A 19080-nucleotide genomic window follows, 5' to 3' on the forward strand; every position below is an offset into this window, starting at 1 on the left:
AAAAGAATCCAGCACACCCTCGGCCGGGGATGGCTGAACACAAAAAACAAGGTAAACAAAACCAAAACTAATAAGTTCAATAGCAGAGCAAAAACTTATCTTTGGGAAGCAGGAAACAGACTGGTCTCCAAGAATCCAGCAGAGAAATCACCAGCGACTCAGGAGGGCGTCGGCTGCCTTATATCCAGTCTGTAGTTCCCGTTACCCAGTCACGATCCACCTGATCAGGTGTTTGGTTTCTTTCATCCAAATCAGCCTCACAACCTTCCTTCACCAGAAGAGGGAGATCCTCGGACGCAAAAGATGAATGAACAGATGAGCTCACAACAGGAAAGTGAGGGGAGGACATTGGCAAAAATGACAGTTTTTCAGAATGACCCGCCTCCATACAAATCTTCAGAGGTGTTGCTTGAAAGTCTGCCGGCCCAGATACCAACGGGGACCCATTACGGTCTCCATTAACTCCAGTGAACGTTTCTTCTGCGAGTGTATGCCGTGTTTTTTAGCGAATGCAATGTCCATCCAATTGCTGCTAGTCCCAGAATCAATCATGGCTGTACTAGTAATCCAACAGGATTGCACCCAAATCTCAATGGGAATAGTACAAAGTATGTCCTTTCTGACCTCGCCTGAGATCGACATAGCAGAACTTATTGAAAATACTTCCCCACCCACAGGTGACGTTGCTTCTGAACTAGAATCAGGGAAGTCTGGAGTTTCATCTGACATCACTTTCCTACAAGTATTTGACTGAGAACAAACGGAAGATACATCGGAAAAGTCACATTCAATTACCACAGCTTCGGACCTGCATTTTTTTCCGGGACAGACCGAGATGTAGTGACCCGATTTTCCGCAGGTAAGGTACAAGATACACTAGCAAGGTATAGTGTGCAGAGTTCCTTTATATATGCAGCAGACAGGAAACAAGGAGTATCACAGAGGAAACAAGATGGCCCCCGTGAAGCCAGCAACTCCATTTTGGATAAGGGCAGAATCTAACAGAACTAAGGGCAAAAGCAGACTAAACAGGTACGCAGTCCTAGTCCTCACAGGAGTGTAGCATGCAGTCAGGGATCGGGGCTCTCTTTAGAAAAGAATTGAAAAGTGGAATTAATATAGGGAGAAGTTCATCCTGGAAGGTCTTGTAGTATAAGTATGACAGACCATCAGGTCCCGGGGTCTTCCATTTGGAAGGTTATGGATTACATCTTAACTTTCTCTTCAGTATTTGCGTCATTTAATGATGCTATTGCTTCTGAGGAAAGAGAAGGTACCGTATTTTTCAGACTATAAGACGCACCGGACCATAAGACGCACCCCAAATTTTCAGAAGAAAAATAGGGGAAAAAATGAATGCGTCAAATGAGGGTCCATCTTACAGTCCGAATTATTCAGCTTACCTGGGGGGTAGGGTGTTATATGGAGTGCTGGTGGAGTGGGGTCACAGGAGGTGGTCTGGCTCATCCCTGGCTGGTGCAGCAGGTTCGGTTGTGTGGGGGCTCTGCCATTTTGTGAAAGCCCCCACACATCCATCCTAGGCTGATGGGTGGCGATTTGGCAGATGATCGGTGGTGCGGGGGCTCCGCCAGCATTAGTGGAAATCCCGGAGCCCCTGCACATCCATCCCAGGCTGGTGCAGCACTTTTGCAGGTGATCGGCGGTGCGGGGGCTCCGCCGACATTTTGTGAAAGGCCATAGCCCCCGCACTTCCATAGTTGTAATGCTGAATTGAGCTTCATGAAAATGGCCACGCACAGTGAGATCTCAGGAGACGAGATCCTCTCAGCGTTTTTTCGGCTTCATTGACGGAAATTATTTCTGGTTACTCGACCCCGCCGGCTGCATTTTTGGGAGGTGCCTCTGGCATGTCTCCGCGCATGTGCAGAACAGGCCATCTGGAAGCCTGAACCAGCAGTGTGGTGCGGTGGCTGTGCTCCTGCGCACACCCATGATGGACCGCCGCTGCCTGGATCGGTCTGGATAGGCCTGGAACAACATCTGCCTTTAATCTTCTTCAGGCACTGAAGGTTCTCCATCAAGGACAGAGAACCAACTGATGTGAGGAATAGGTACTGCCCTTTTTATCTGTACATTTCCTCTCCTTGAAGGGAGGAGCTCCTCTCTCCGAGGCGCTGTTGTGGGGGAAGGAGACACAGCTATTTCGCAATGCAAAGCAACAGTTTCTTTACAGACAGTGCAATAAAGCTTATAAGGAAAAGAACAACCTACCAATAGTTAAGCATGGTGGAGGATCCAGAATGCTGTGGGTTTGCTTTGCTGCGTCTGGTACTGGAGGCCTTGTCTGTAGCACAGAAATCATGAAATCAGAGAATTATCAAGAGACTTTAGAGCTAAATGGCCTACCCAGTGTAAGAAAACTTGGTTTGAGTCAAAGATCATGGGTCCTCCAGTGAGACAATGACCTAAAGCACACATCCAAAAGTACACAGGAATGACTGAAAGAAAATATGTTCTGTTTGAAATGTCCAGCAATGAGTCCTGACCTCAATCCCACTGGAAATCTTTGAGGTGAGCTGAGAAGTGTAAGAAGCTTATAGATGGCTACAAGAAAGGCTGCCATCAATGCCAAAGGGTGTGCAACCAAGTATTAATTAGGGGTGCCTTTAATGCTGCACATGTTTATTCTGCTTCTTCTTTGAAATTGCAACACGTAAGTTGAAAGACAATGGTTTATTGTTGTATTACTTTGGACCACTAATTAAAATATCCTGAGGATATAACTTTGGTATATTTACATTTATTTCTGAAACTATTGCACAGTCTATTAAAAAAAATGAAGGGGTGCCAATAATGGTGACCAACACTATTATACTTTCCTCCGATTGTTCCTCTCTTGGATTTGGCTTACAAATACTGAATGTGCGAACATGGCCTAAAAATCCAAGTTTGCTGTACAACGCTCCAATTAAATCTGCAGCTGAACTCAAAATGCAAATTTTATTATCACAGTGAAATGGAAAGTAAATACAGCAGCATCATTAGGTCTAATATATGCAGTTTCTATAGTTAAATATGGTGTCAGATCCACTTTAAATGGTAATAGATGATCTATACAAATGTTATCCTTAGATGAAATAATATTGCCATTAATCGCATGACGCATCTATTGAATATATTCAAGTACAAATGTAATAGCCATAGAAAAAAGCAATACCATAGTAAAAATTGTGTAAATATAAAAAAAAACAAAAGAAACACAAGGATGATTTATAAGATAGTGTGATGAAAATTTAATGCTGGAAGATCTAAAGAAATCATTAAGGTTAGCATACAATCGCACAAGTGCATATTCCATCCTTTTAAAAAACAGACCTCACAACTCTGGATCAATGGTAGCCAGTGAACACAAGCTAATTTTCACACAGATGTCAGGTCTTGTGGGGAAAAAAAAGGGAATTAGACCTACAGCTAATTCTGCTTCCAGTAGTCCCTCAGGACAACACCATGGAGGTAGTCCTTTCTTGACCTATAGTGGGACAGGATCACAGAGAGGTTAAAAGGCTCCTCCCACCTCCACTCTCCAGTGTTTTTTCAAAGTACCACAGAAGGATCGATGGAAATGGTCTAAACGCGCCCTTTGCCTACAGTATGTAAGACCCCTTAACGGCTCCATCTCAATCTCGAGCCATGTCGATCTGATGGATGAACAATCTACCAGTCTACCAGAAGATCTATCCCGTGCAAGCCTAAAGACAAACATAAGGGAGGGAATTAAGGGTGCTGTCCTGAAGGACTACCTGGAAACAGAATTACCGGTAGGTCTAATTCCCTTTTTCCATTACATCCCTCTGGGCAACACCATGGAGGATACCAAAGTAAAGGTCCCAGGGTGGGTACAGAAGCCCAAGGACCAAAGTCCCAGGCAAAAAACAGGTTAGATATAGAAATGTATATACAATATACCAACGGCGCTAGTGTGCAGGGTTGATTCAGCAGCGAGTAAGGAACCCCCACACCACCAGGGGTGAAAATAAACAATTTAAACAAAATGATACTCGCGCTATGAATCAATGGAGAATTAAAAAAAAAAAATATATATATATATATATATATATGTATATATATATATATATATATATATATATAGCTACCTGTAGGATCAAGGCAACAAACTCATAAGCATTAGATGTTAGAGGATACTGAGTATTGATGGATCAAACTCTGAATAGGAGTGCAGTGGGAAACGCCCGATGGTTCACTAATGTGAACAGACTTTTAAACAGTAGATTCACCGCTGTGAGTGGACTTTTGCTTTTGAGCGGTAGAAGCCAGCGGCATATACTTGCTAATCGTTTAGGAAGTCTCTCAATCAGTAGAAAAAAAAAAATAAAAAATAAAACAAATAAAACACCGAGCTCTGTTCCGGCCGGTAACAGGCTCCAGGTGCTGGCAAACATCCGATAATTCTCCGATGGTGATAGATCCCGCGTGAATGGCAGGACCTGCGATGATAATCCAGATCACGAGAGGCGCGCAATCACGTGATGTCTGATAACAAGAGTGCCGCTTGAGCCAAAATTCCAACTAGTTTTGGAATAGCACGAATTCCTTCCTCAGGTCCTGCCAGATTCACACCACGCTGACCGCGGGTGTCTACAATCTATAATGCGGCTGGTATGCTGACCGCCGTTGGACTGTGTCTACTTTGGTGAGCGATCATTTATGCTCTTTTTCCCTGCTCTCACGCCATTCACGCGGGATCTATCACCATCGGAGAGTTATCGGACGTTTGCCAGCACCTGGAGCCTGTTAGCGGCCGGAACAGAGCTCAGTGTTTTATTTGTCTTGTTTTGGGTTTTTTTCTACTGATTGAGAGACTTCCAAAACGATTATCAAGTATATGCCACTGGCTTCTACCGCTCAAAAGCAAAAGTCCGCTCACAGCGGTGAATCTACTGTTTAAAAGTCTGTTCACATTAGTGAACCATCGGGCGTTTCCCACTGCACTCCTATTCAGAGTTTGATCCATCAATACTCAGTATCCTCTAACATCTAATGCTTATGAGTTTCCTACTCCACACTGATGAGGGGCAATACCCCGAAACAGCTGTCTGTGGATGGATACCATGTTTTGGCATAGGTGGTTTCCTTCATTGGAGACTGCCCTTCCCGTGGTTGTTCCTTCCCGGTGAAAGACCTGGCTAGTCATTGCTTGCGTTGAGAAACATGTGATGGTGTCTCCGCGGCTTCTGTTTTTTGCATGTTTTACATATTTCCCATAAGGGATGGGGGCAGTGCTCTAGAATCACTGCGTTGAGAAACACGTGATGGTGTCTCCGCAGTGTCGGATGTTGATCTCCATGAGGTCAATCATCCTCATTTTTTCATGGTCTTTTACTAGGCATTGCTCCTACTAGCCAGTTTCCTACTCCACACTGATGAGGGGCAATACCCCGAAACAGCTGTCTGTGGATGGATACCATGTTTTGGCATAGGTGGTTTCCTTCATTGGAGACTGCCCTTCCCGTGGTTGTTCCTTCCCGGTGAAAGACCTGGCTAGTCATTGCTTGCGTTGAGAAACATGTGATGGTGTCTCCGCGGCTTCTGTTTTTTGCATGTTTTACATATTTCCCATAAGGGATGGGGCAGTGCTCTAGAATCACTGCGTTGAGAAACACGTGATGGTGCCTCCGCAGTGTCGGATGTTGATCGCCATGAGGTCAATCATCCTCATTTTTTCATGGTCTTTTACTAGGCATTGCTCCTACTAGCCAGTTTCCTACTCCACACTGATGAGGGGCAATACCCCGAAACAGCTGTCTGTGGATGGATACCGGATACCATGTTTTGGCATAGGTGGTTTCCTTCATTGGAGACTGCCCTTCCCGTGGTTGTTCCTTCCCGGTGAAAGACCTGGCTAGTCATTGCTTGCGTTGAGAAACATGTGATGGTGTCTCCGCGGCTTCTGTTTTTTGCATGTTTTACATATTTCCCATAAGGGATGGGGGCAGTGCTCTAGAATCACTGCGTTGAGAAACACGTGATGGTGTCTCCGCAGTGTCGGATGTTGATCTCCATGAGGTCAATCATCCTCATTTTTTCATACTCAGTATCCTCTAACATCTAATGCTTATGAGTTTGTTGCCTTGATCCTACAGGTAACTATATATATATATATATTTTTATTCTCCATTGATTCATAGCGCGAGTATCATTTTGTTTAGGTATAGAAATGATCTGAAAGATCAAAGAAATATAGATATCAAAAGAGATCCACAAAAGATTATCACCGTAGTGAGTGTCTGATATATGTCTATAATGGCCAATTCCAATATGAATGTGGTAAACAAGATATGCCGCAGAAACCGAGAGTGAAACACACCCGTTGTACCCCAATACCAATAATGAACCGCAGTGAATTACAGTTATTGTGATAGATACTTATAAACACTGCAGTCACAGAATAGGTTTAAAAAACCTTATTGCCCAGCAAAAGTATGGTGATAACCACAGCCACAATACAATGAGGACTGTTCAGACCAGTAATCGGCTGCATGTGCTTATAACACAGGATTGTTCCTTCATCGGTCCTCCTGGGCTCAGATTAAACCTTGGTTAGAGACCCAATTACCATACAAGGAGACCTGCAGGACAGAGACCCTGGACTGCTGGAAGATCAAAGCAATAACAGTTAGTACATGGAAAATGGCAGAGCATTGGGACGTATGTACCCTACTCATCCAGGAGATCATGTCTATTCCGAATCCTTAGATGTCTAAACCCCAAGCAAGGGTTGGATATTATTGAAACTAAGGAAATACTCCATCTGGCCGGTAATATCTCCTGCCACTACCAACATCAAGCTTCTCATTAGAAGCGTTGAAAGGGAAATGTGGACATCCCTTCTGTTTTACTGATGTTAGACACAGGGAGTCTGGACTCTGGAACTGAGGAGAGTAAGTGGTGGTGGTGGTGGGGGGGTTGTTGGTAAAAATCCTTTGACATAAGATACTATTTGAAACTGCCTCTATACAAGTCATTAGCCCAGACATTGTAAATGTGTCAACTTATTTATTTATATATTATATCCTAAAAGGCAATCTTCTTAGAGATATTTATACACCCCGACTGCCATGGTGGGAGGAACCACACTCTAACTAGAGGGAAGTAGGTTTCTTCCCATCACAGAGGGGATTGTCTACTGCGAGGCAGAAGGCCTATGCCTATGGCTTATCAACTGTAAGAGTCCTGGATACAGCTCTTTTTTACCTTAGGAGCCCTGACTACTGTAAGAGCAGTGGGTATGGGATCCTCTGCCACATGACGCAATGCTGCTGATTCGCCACAAGGTACAAAAGGCAGTGATGCAGTCCCTAGTAAACATAATACAATGGATTTATGGGACAAGAATCTGTCTACCAGGTGTTGATCAAGGAAAAAAGTCCGACTGCCCTATGTGGAGTCGGGAAGGATTCTTTTCTTCCACCTTGTGGGATTTCCTGCACCCAGAACAGTAGTATGTTCATTTATACTATAAATTTTATAGGATGAACCCCAAAGACGTATGTATCCCTTTAAAAGCTAACTATGAAAGAAAATTGCCTTTAACACTCAAAGCAGTAACTCACTTGAGAGTTCTGTTCCAAATAAAAGAAATGCAGCAGCAAAAAAGGCAAATACAATTCTAGGATGTATTAACAGAAGCATACAGTCTAGATCACGTGAAGTCATTATTGCCCTCTACTCCTCTTTGGTTTAGACCTCATCTGGAATACTGTGTCCAGTTTTGGGCACCACATTTTAAAAAAGACATCAACAAACTGGAGCAAGTTATTTATATAGCACCATGGATTCCATGGTGCTGTACAAGTTCAGAGTAGAGCGACCAGTCTGCAAACCATGTCCTATGAGGAACGGTTGCAGGATTTGGGAATGTTTAGCTTGCAAAAGAGAAGACTGAGAGGAGACTTAATAGCGGTCTATAAATATCTCAAGGGCTGTCACATTGTAGAAGGATCATCTTTATTCTCATTTGCACAAGGAAACACTAGAAGCAATGGGATGAAACTGAATGGGAGGAGACACAGATTAGATATTAGAAAAAACTTTTTGACAGTTAGAGTGATCAATGAGTGGAACAGGTTGCCTCAAGAGATGGTGAGTTCTCCTTCAATAGAAGTCTTCAAACAGAGGCTGGACATCTGTCTGGGATGATTTAGTGAATCTTACTTTGAGCAGGGGGTTGGACCAGATGACCCAGGATGACCCTTCCAACTCTACCATTCTATGATTCTAAGTTGCTAGGCCAATTCAAACATAGCTGTTCGTCTGGCTCAGCCCAGTTGTAAAGAATAAAGCAAAAGAAGCTGGATCTGGATTCCAAAACACAAGGACTCTATAGCCGGGGTTAGGGGCCCAAGACAAAATGTGAAGTGGCAGGCCGACCATACAAGGTGCGGTCACGCAACAAGGCACAAGTCAGAAGGTCTAAACCAGAGGTCCACAGCCAGAGGCACAAAGCCACAATGCCAAAGGTACTATGAAGCAATGAGGTACTATGACACACAAATGACAAACCTTGAGGCACAGAGGCACCGAAGCATTATGACGCATTATGATGCACAGAAGCACTATGATTCACAGAAGCACTTTGATGCAATATGATGCACAAAGATGCTATGGAGCACTGTGATGCACTTAATATGATATGCCATGGCACTATGAAGCACTATGATACAATGTGATGCATAGAGGCACTATGAAGCACTATGAAGCAATATGATGCATAGAAACACAATGAAGCACTATGATGCAATATGATGCACAAAGGCACTATGAAGTGCTATGATGCAATATGATGCGCAAAAGCACTATGAAGCACTATGATGCAACATGATGCATAGAGGCACTATGAAGCATTATGATGTACAAAGGCACTATAAAGCGGTATGATGCAATATGAAGCACTATGATACAATATGATGTACAGAGGCACTATGAAGCCATATGATGCAATATGATGCACTATGATGCACAGACGCAATATGATGCATAGAGGCACTATGATGCAATATGATGCACAGAGGCACAATTATGCCCTATAATGCAATATGATGCACAGAGGCAATATGATGCAATGATGCATAGAGGCACTATGATGTAATATTATGCACGGAGGCAATATGATGCATAGAGGCACTAAGATGCAATATAATTCTTGGATGCAATATGATGCAATAAGCTGCACAGAGGCACTACGATGTAATATGATGCATAGAGGCACTATAATGCCATATGATGCACAGACTACGGCCATGCTTGAAGGTGCCAAATGAGAGACCAGGCCCACAGTTACATCCAAGAGAGCAATCAATCAGAGATCCGGATAAACCTCGATTCTGAATAGTACATCTCAATTGTCAGACCGGCTACACCTGAAGGAACTAATTGTTACGTGCACACCGCTAGGTTCAGATAGGAGCGGAACAGGCCTCATTAATTCTTCGGAACTCTGGCAGAACTGTTACTCAGGGTGACCATGTACTGTAGCTTCCTCAGACACAAGATGGAGCCACTTGCTCACACAGACACAACAAATAGAGTCCTCATGAACATGAACAGTGTAGTTTAATATCACAGCACATTCAGTACAATTCAAGTCTCTTAAGCACAGGCTTGATAACAGTACAGCTGCTTCTTAGAGGCACATTGACTAACAGTCTATTTTGTTAGCACAGTTTAGCACAGAAGACTCTTTAGAAAGGCACAGCAGTACACAGCATTTCTGCTAGCACAGTGAGATGGAGGATGGGGGAGGGTTTACTTATTGTACTTATCTTCCTGCTCCTGATAGACTTTCTCCAGTAGCAGTATAGGGGTAGCCCAGCTCCACCCTGTTTGGAATCCTGTGTCCCTATGGTTCACTTGCCTGAACGTATTTTAGAGACAGACCATACACCACTCATACCTTTCGGCTGCTGCCAGAATGTAAACAAGTTTCCCACAATCCCCCTGGGGCTCTGCTAACCAAACCCTGTCTCCTGTGACTGTGTTAACCCCTCTAGTTGCTGGATGCTTTTGAAGCAACAGCAGTCATCCCTATTTCTGCATGTCACATAATTAATGAGCCGCAGCTGGAGGGCAGTCTTCATGGAGACCATGTGCTGCATTACCACCATGTGTCCAGCCATAAGGCTCTTGTGCAGACATGGCCTGCAATTAACTGAGGTCACATCATGAGATGTAGCCTGGACATATGGCCTTACTATAGCTTAGAGGTCCAAGACCTAGCTGCTTATATGTGAAAACACATCTCGGCACATGAGGCTCTAGGCCCGGCTTTCGCACAAAGGCATGAGACTATCATTAGCCCAGAGGCCTAGGCCATCAACACAACATTCCAACGTGCATTCACTTGTGCTGGCTCCATACCTGCTAGAAAAGCAGGGGGAGCTGGTAACGCCAAGAGCCCACCATGGAGGGAAGCGGCGTCCTATCAGGAATGTTGCATTACTGCCAGTGATTTCCTCTCCTGTTCCCCACGAGATCCAGGAAACTAGCCTGTTGCCTGTCTCGGTCTGCACTTTCGCGTTCCTCCGTGGAACGCACGCCGATCTTATGTCCCAGCGCCCCGCTCTGACATCACCAGAGGCGCGACGGCCTTCTCCATCGCTTGACTTCAGGAAGTAGCGGTGTTTTGCCACCCCCCCATCGGAAGGAAGCGGCTCTACCCAAGAGCCCGTCTGCTCGACTGGTCTCTGTGACTGAGGGACTCCCCACTGGGAAGTGTCAGCCCCAGGCTGCTTGACAGGGGGAAGGATTGGACGCACCGCACGATCTCCCTGAGCCCATTGCGCAGGCTGGCTGTTGGCTGAGGAACCTCTCCGAGAGGTGTTAGCCATGGTCCGCTTGACAGGGGGAAGGGAAGGCCAATCCCACCAATCCCTGAGACCATCTGGTACAGCGATTGATGGCTGAGGGACCTCTACTCAGAGAGGAATCAGCCATGGACTGCGTGCCAGGGGGAAGGGAAAGCTGTAAAATGTCCACAGGCCATCTTCATTCTAGGAGCAACCTCTCATACAACCGTCCTCTGTTGTAACAGGAAAAACACTGGAGGGTGGAGGTGGGAGGGGCCTTTTAACCTCTCTGTGATCCTGTCCCGCTATAGGTCAAGGAAGGACCACCTCCATAGAGATGTCCAGAGGGACGTAATGGAAAAAAAAATTCAGAATGCTCCTTTTCGTTTTGGATCTGCAAAAAAGTCAGTCATGTCTGCAGTTTCCGAAAATTTTGCAGCCATGTGAACTTAGCCTTAGCTAGTGACATCTTGCTTATGATGGCCATTATAAAAGGTCCAATAATCTGGTGCAGAGTATTTGAATATGAATCCATCTGTGACTGTGACCCGCAGCGTTGACCTGCGGTAAAAAGCTTACTGCAGGTCAGCAAGCGAGGGCTGATGAGACCACGGCTCCCATCAGACTATGCCTGCTGTCACTGATAACAGCTACAGCAGGTGCTGTTGCTGGGAGACGTAGTGTCATCTGCCAGCACTCACAGTTTAAAAAAAAAAAAAAAAAAAGTAAAATTACATACATATTTAAATTGAAAAAAAAAACAAACAAACCATGATACTCACCTAACAGCAAATCCCCAATGTCCTCATCTCCTAGAAAAAATGTAAAATAATACTTCAACATATACTCACCTCACATATTCCTGAGTGGTCCATGGCGATCTCACGTGCAGAACTGTCACATCGGGAGATGTTGCTGCTCTATCCGGCCGCCGTGAGAGAATTCACCAGAGTTCATCAGCTCCAGTGCTCTCACTTACGGCACTGCTGCGTGAGATCTGCAAGTGGGAAGGGAGAAGCTAAGTGCCAGATTTAGCGCATCTTATAGATGTGCCTTTTCTGGGATGGCTAACAGGCGCCACTATCCATGGCCCCTTCCTAGGCTATTAATATCAGCCCGCAGCTGTCTGCCTAGCCTTTGCTGGTAAGATTTATATGGGGACCCCATGTCATTTTTTGGGGGGGTCCCCCTGTAAATTAGTCAGTTAAGACTAAACAAACAGCTGTGAGCTGATATTAATAGCCTAGGAACCTTTATGGCTATTTGCTCCTTCCCAGAATATTAACATCAGGCCTCAGCTTTCCCTCTGCTAGTTATTAAAATTACGCAGGAGCCCATGCAATTTTTTTTTCCCTTCTTTTTTCTTTAAAATTAAATGTTGCTGTCTGATTACAGCCTATGTACTTCGTTCTGTTTGTCACCAGCCTATGTAGGAGCACTATGTGTGTGTGTTTGTTTGTGTTTACTTATTGGCTTATTAATTAGGGTGTCAGGCTGATACCTTTTCATTACTAAAGGGCCCGTCACACTAAGCGATATCGCTAGCAATATCGCTATAACGTCACTGGTTTTGTGACGCAGCAGCGATATCGCTAGCGATATCGCTATGTGTGATACTTACCTCCGACCGGCTCCCCGGCTGGTTATTGCTGATCGCGCGAGAACGTCCTGGGCCGTTTCTCGTCGTCAGCTTCCTGCTGTGGAGACGAGCGATGCGTGGACGCGGGCGGGAGAACGTCAGGATCGTCTCGTCTGACAGGTAAGTAGCGACCCCCGACTGCTGCTATGTCGCTGGTGAGATCTGCCTGTGTGGCAGCTCACTAGCGACCACTTAGCGATGCACCAGCGATCCATATCGTTGTCGGAATCGCTGGTACATCGCTAAGTGTGACAGTACCTTAAGCCTAGGGCTAGGTGTCAATGACAGCTGCTGACACCAAGCCTAATCCCATTACCCTGATACTGTCAGTAGCTTGGAGGATTCCCATTAAAAATAAAAGATAACCTTTAATAGTTCATTAAAACCTGAAACATCACATAAACAACACATAAACAAACATAATAGTGCTCGTGCGTATCAGTGCTCATTTTAAAAAATGGTTCGGTCTCACCATTAAGGCCCCGTCACACATAGCGATCTCGCTAGCGAGATCGTTGCTGAGTCACAAGTTTTGTGACACAACAGCGATCTCACCAGCGAAATCGCTGTGGGTGACAGCGATCAGCGACCGGCCCCCCTGTCGGTATCGCTGATCGCTGTAGGAAAGCCCTGGCCATTTTTTTGGTCGCTGGTCTCCCGCTGGCCAGCACGCATTGCTGCGTGTGACAGGCGGGAGACCAGCGATCAGCTGGTAACTAATGTACACATCGGGTATCTAAGGTACGTGCGGCCCTTAGATACCCGATGTGTGCGTTAGTTTCCTGCGCGCCGATGCAGGGAGCTGGTAACTAAGGTACACATCGGGTATCTAAGGGACACACGTCCCTTAGATACCCGATGTGTGCCTTAGTTACCAGCTCCCTGCATCAGCGCGCTGGTAACTAACATACACAGCGACGCCGGGCGCTCGGCGTCACTGTGCTGATCGCTGGTGAAGCTGTCTGTTGGACAGCTCACCAGAGATCACATAGCGACTCACCAGCGATCCTGACACGTTGATATCATTGTTGGGATCGCTAGTGAGTCGCTGTGTGACTCCAGCTTTACTCATGGACATAGATACCCCGGCGTATTTTTCAGAGGTCCCCTGCCGGGTATTCGGGTCCATATAGTAGCACAATACAGCGCGTGGAAAAAGAGGTTAAAGGGTTACAGGTGTGCAGTTTTCCCTATCCTCCATGTCGTGCCCAGGTATTACTCCTGCCCTTACAAGGACAGGCCCCCAAATAGACCCTATAGTGTCACCCCCAGTCATCAAAAAGGGTATTTTCTCCCTACGCGTTTCCTCCCCAATAACGGTGATTCATCAGGGGAGTTATACAAATAGATATAAGGGGGTTTAAATATATTTGTCCATAAAGAAAAAGAGAAGGCCCCGCAATGGCTGGGTGCCTCAACTAGCAGAGTGACTGTCCATATCACTGCCAAAAAGTAAGTCCTTACAAAAAGCAAACAGAGAAAAACACAGCAGCGTTTGCAGTCGATACTGAGCTGTCACCTTTTTCATCTCCAACATTCATGGCCCATTCTACTTCTCTGCAGTATTTATCAATGGTGTCCACTACACTCTGAGGGCTTCCACTCTCTGAATTCTCCTGGACATAGCTCAACATCCTTTGTTCCTTTATGTCTTCTTGCATTGTAATGTCACCTGAGCAAGTCTACAAACAAAAGAAATGGAGTAACAATATCACAAATATTGAAGTTTCTTTACTTATACAAACACTTGGGATATCAAAACAAATGTAAATTTCCTAAAAGCAGATTAAATGGAAGAACAATGTACCATAGTTGTCAAATAGTAACAAATTTATCTTGAGCTAATAATTGCACAACCCCCCTATATAAACACACATACAGCCTCCCTATATATATATATATATATATACACACACACACCACATACCACATGAGCACACACACAAGTTCCAACACAGCCCCCCCTACACACACACCCCATGAGCCCCCAAAAGCCTCCCCACATACACACATACCACATGAGCCCCCACACAGCCTCCCTATATACACATACACCCCACACAGCCTCCCTATATACAGTGGGTATGGAAAGTGTTTAGATCCCTTTAAATTTTTCACTTTTTGTTTCATTGCTATTTGGTAAATTCAAAAAGTTCATTTTTTTTCTCATTAATGTATACTCTGCTCCCCATCTTAACTGAAACCCCCCCCAGAAATGTAGACTTTTTTGCACATTTATTAAAAAAGAAAAACTGAAATATCACATGGTCATAAGTATTCAGACTCTTTGCTCAGTATTGAGTAGAAGCACCCTTTTGCACTAGTACAGCCATGAGACTTCTTGGGAACGATGCAACAAGTTTTTCACACCTGAATTTGGGGATCTTCTGCCATTCTTCCTTGCAGATCCTCTCCAGTTCCATCAGATTGGATGGTGAACGTTGGTGGACAGCCATTTTCAGGCCTCTCCAGAGATGCTCAATTGGTTTTAGGTCAGGACTCTGGCAAGGCCAGTCAAGAATGGTCACAGAGTTGTTCTGAAGCCACTCCTTTGTTATTTTAGCTGTGAGCTTAGGGTCATTGTCTTGTTGGAAGGTGAACCTTCAAACCAGTCTGAGGTCCAGAGCTCTCTGGAAGAGGTTTTCATCCATGATAGCTCTGTACTTGGCTGCATTCATGTTTCCTTCAATTGCAACCAGTCACCCTGTCCCTGCAGCTGAAAAACACCCCCATAGCATGATGCTGCCACCACCATGTTTCACTGTTGGGATTGTACCGCTTAGGCCTGTTTCACACTTCCGTTTTTGTGTCCGCCAAACGTTTCCGTTTTTTTGACGGAAACTGATGCAAACGGATCCGTTTTTTAAAAACCGGATCCGTTTTTTTGACGGATCCGCGGTAACCACTAATGGAAGTCTATGGGACAAAAAAAACGGATCCTGCAAAAAAATGGCGGATCCGTTTTTTTACGGAAACCAACGGATTTTGACGGATTTGAAAAAACGGAAGTGTGAAACAGGCCTTAGCATTATCACCAAAAAGTTCTATCTTCGTCTCATCAGACCAGAGAATTTTATTTCTCATAGTCTGGGAGTCCTTCATATGTTTTTTTAGCAAACTCTACTCATATGTCTTGCACTCAATAGAGGCTTCCATCAGGTCATTCTGCCATAAAGGTCCGACTGGTGGAGGGCTGCAGTGATAGTTGACTTTTGCGGAACTTTCTCCCATCTCCCTACTGCATCTGTGGAGCTCAGCCACAGTGATCTTAGGGTTCTCTTTACCTCTCTCACCAAGGCTCTTCTCCCACGATTGCTCAGTTTGGCTGGACGGCCAGATGTAGGAAGACTTCTGGGGGTCCCAAACTTCTTCCATTTAAGGATTATGGAGGCCACTGTGCTCTTAGGAACCTAGAGTATGTCAGAAATTCTTTTGTAACCTTGGCCAAATGTGTGCCTTGCCACAATTCTGTCTCTGAGCTCCTTGGCCAGTTCCTTTGACCTCATGATTCTTATTTGGTCTGACCTGCACTGTGAGCTCTTATATAGATAGGACTTGATTTTTAAAGGCACATGCCTATCAGTTTAATTAAACACAGCTTGACTCCAATGAAGAACTAGAACCTTCTCAAGGAGGATCACAAAGAAATGGACAGCATGTGACTTAAATCTGAGTGTCTGAGCAAAGGGTCTGAATACTTATGACCATGCAATATTTCAGTTTTTCTTTTTTAATTTGCAAAAAATCAAGATTGGGTGCAGAGTGTATATTAATGAGAAAAAAATTGAACTTTTTTGAATTTACCAAATGGCTGCAATGAAACAAAGTGAAAAATTTAAAGGGGTCTGAATACTTTCCATACCCACTGTAAATACACACATGCCCCCACTGTCACGCACAGGGTAGGTCAGACTAAGTGCAACACAAAGGGGATAAGGGAAGGGCAACAAACACTAGGGAAGGGGGGAGTGGAGACACCTAGACAGATCTAACATCACCCTGTCTGTCCAACTGTTCCTATATAGGTTCCTCACCTATCGCTGAGCAGGATACCTAATCCCTGTGTAAGAAGATGGACCGGATGTAACTCTCTTGCGCTGTCACCATTGTTGTCCGGGGGAAGGCTTCGCAACCCAAACCGACCTTTGCACTTGACAGCAGGGGGCATGACTAAGATAAAAGGGCCTGGGTGCATTTTTTTTTTTAATGAACAGCATTCAGACTGAAAATACAGTCTTGTGAACAAGTCCTTAGTGGGTGTTCCAGAGATGGAACACCACTGACAATGAAGTAATATTCCAGTAATATGCAATCTATTCTATTATTTCTAAACACTGTTTTTCGGTGATTCCTTTGCATCCCTGTTCATACTGCATCCACACACATACAAATGATCCACCATTTGAAAGGTAAACTTGCCCCCTTTAGCAAGAAAATAGCCAAACAAATCACACATCCACAATTTGATCACAAAATACAGTTTAAACATTAATTTTCATAAACCTGCAGTAAGGAAAAATGACCTGCAGGTGGCACCACAGTACCCCAAAGCACACTACCAACACATTTGTAAACATGCACTGCTTTTTTGCTGATGACTTCGCAACACACACACACACGATACACCATTTGAAAGGTAAACTTTCTCCCTTCAGCAAGAAAACAACTAAACAAGCCACGCATTTAAACTGTATTTAGTGATAAAATTGTAAACATTCATTTTCATAAACCTGCAGAAAGACACAATGACCTGCAGGTGGCACCTCAACCGGAAAACATTTTTTTGGCCACTACTTATCAAAACAATTTATTGTATTACCAATCTACATATATAAATACCTGTCTGTGTTCATCAGCTCATGAAATACATTTACATTTGACCAGCTTGCTTTTTCTGAAATTGCCTGCGCCCCCGACGACCAATGTGCGAAAATTTCGCACGAGCTAAGCTAGTCAATTTATTAAATGAGAAAGCCCTTTAACTAAAGTTGTGCAACATTTACATGGTTCTACACAAGAGGTTATGCTCTTTCTGCCCTAATATTTCACCTTGTAGCCAGTCTGCTTATTTCCCAGTGCAAAATTGAAACACAGTTGAAGAAGCCAGTTATCCAGAATATTCAGCTTTGTAGCTCTGGACATATCTCGCAGTAAGATCACATGCAGAAATGGTTGCACTATACAGCTATCTCTATAAAGTAACCTGCTATGACTTTAGCCAATGCAAGATAAAAGGGGGTCACCTGAAATTCTTATCGCTGCGGACATGTATGCCAACTGACTGAATGGTTGCCCATCACATGAAGGCAACACGCGTAGACCTTCTAAACGGTTAATTGTTACGATCAAAAGTAAATATCTGCATAATTCATATATATGGTAATATATCATGTGACATTCTTATTCATGCATATTTTTACTCTTTTGAACTCAGGGACATTATTGCCACAAAACTGCCAAGAATATATACAGCTTATAGTTAATAATATATAAGTAATAAATAATAATAGTTCACAAAGTTCCTCACTACTCACCACAAGGAATGTCTTCTTCTCCACACATGAATCCAGGAAGCAGTGATAGACCTGAATCACTCATATACTACTGCTGTGTCAGATTTCACCCCCTCACTGGGTGTAACCTCCTTAGAAGTGTGATTATTTTTTAGGGCCTGAGGCACAGGACAACCTCCACCTCATCTGTTAGGTAAGCTAGCAGCAGGCACAGGCAATACTAATCTGACCTATATCTTATCTAGATATTCAACTGCATGCTAATAAAAACGGAAGCTCTTTGTGTGACCGTATTTTACCTCCAAAAGGCCCTATAAAACAAAGGTATCTACGCTAACGGTATGCACACACATTATTTGCGCATTTGCATTCATTTTTTAATCAAAAACGTCTCTTGGCAGGAAAAACTGTGTTATAATTGAAAATGCTGAAAGAATTTATGTGCTGCAGATGTGAAACTATTTCAAATCTGTATAGAAAAAATAATGTCATTTCATAATTTATTTTTCTTATGGATGCAATATGTATCTGACCTTATAAAGGAAATGTCTTGCAATTCATGCTGCCCAAACTATGAGAAGGATGAATCAGATCATGTTTGCATGAATGCAGCCAGATATAATTTTTCTCTTAAAGGGAACCTGTCAGCAGGATTGTGCACAGTAACCTACAGACAGTGTCAGGTTGGCGCCGTTATACTGATTAAAATGATACCTGGGATGATGAAATCCGTCTTGTGGTTGTGCAGTATTTATTTTCAGTTAATAATATGCTCGCGCTCCGGGGCGGCCTGTGGGGGGTCCCTCAGTGACCTGCCCCCTAGTTTACGTAATTTATAAATGTACATACTTAAAAAAAAAGACACACCTTCTACAGGCAGGCACCAGATGTGCTCAGGGCCACCATCAGGTCATTACTGCCCTTAATGCTGTATGGGGCAGTACGCAGAGGGGCCCGCAGATCCAGGGCCCAGCTTATGTGCTTCTGCTCACCGGGCACCAGACATTAAAGTGGTGCGTGCTGCGGCACACACGTCGACGTTGGGGCCCGGGAGCTTTGTCGGAGCTGTGCACAGCCGTCTAACCTTGAAGGCTGCACAGCTCCT

The sequence above is a fragment of the Dendrobates tinctorius genome, unplaced genomic scaffold, assembly GCF_039654945.1.
Source record: "Dendrobates tinctorius isolate UK_male_01 unplaced genomic scaffold, ASM3965494v1 ptg000265l, whole genome shotgun sequence".
NCBI classification, from domain to species: domain Eukaryota; kingdom Metazoa; phylum Chordata; class Amphibia; order Anura; family Dendrobatidae; genus Dendrobates; species Dendrobates tinctorius.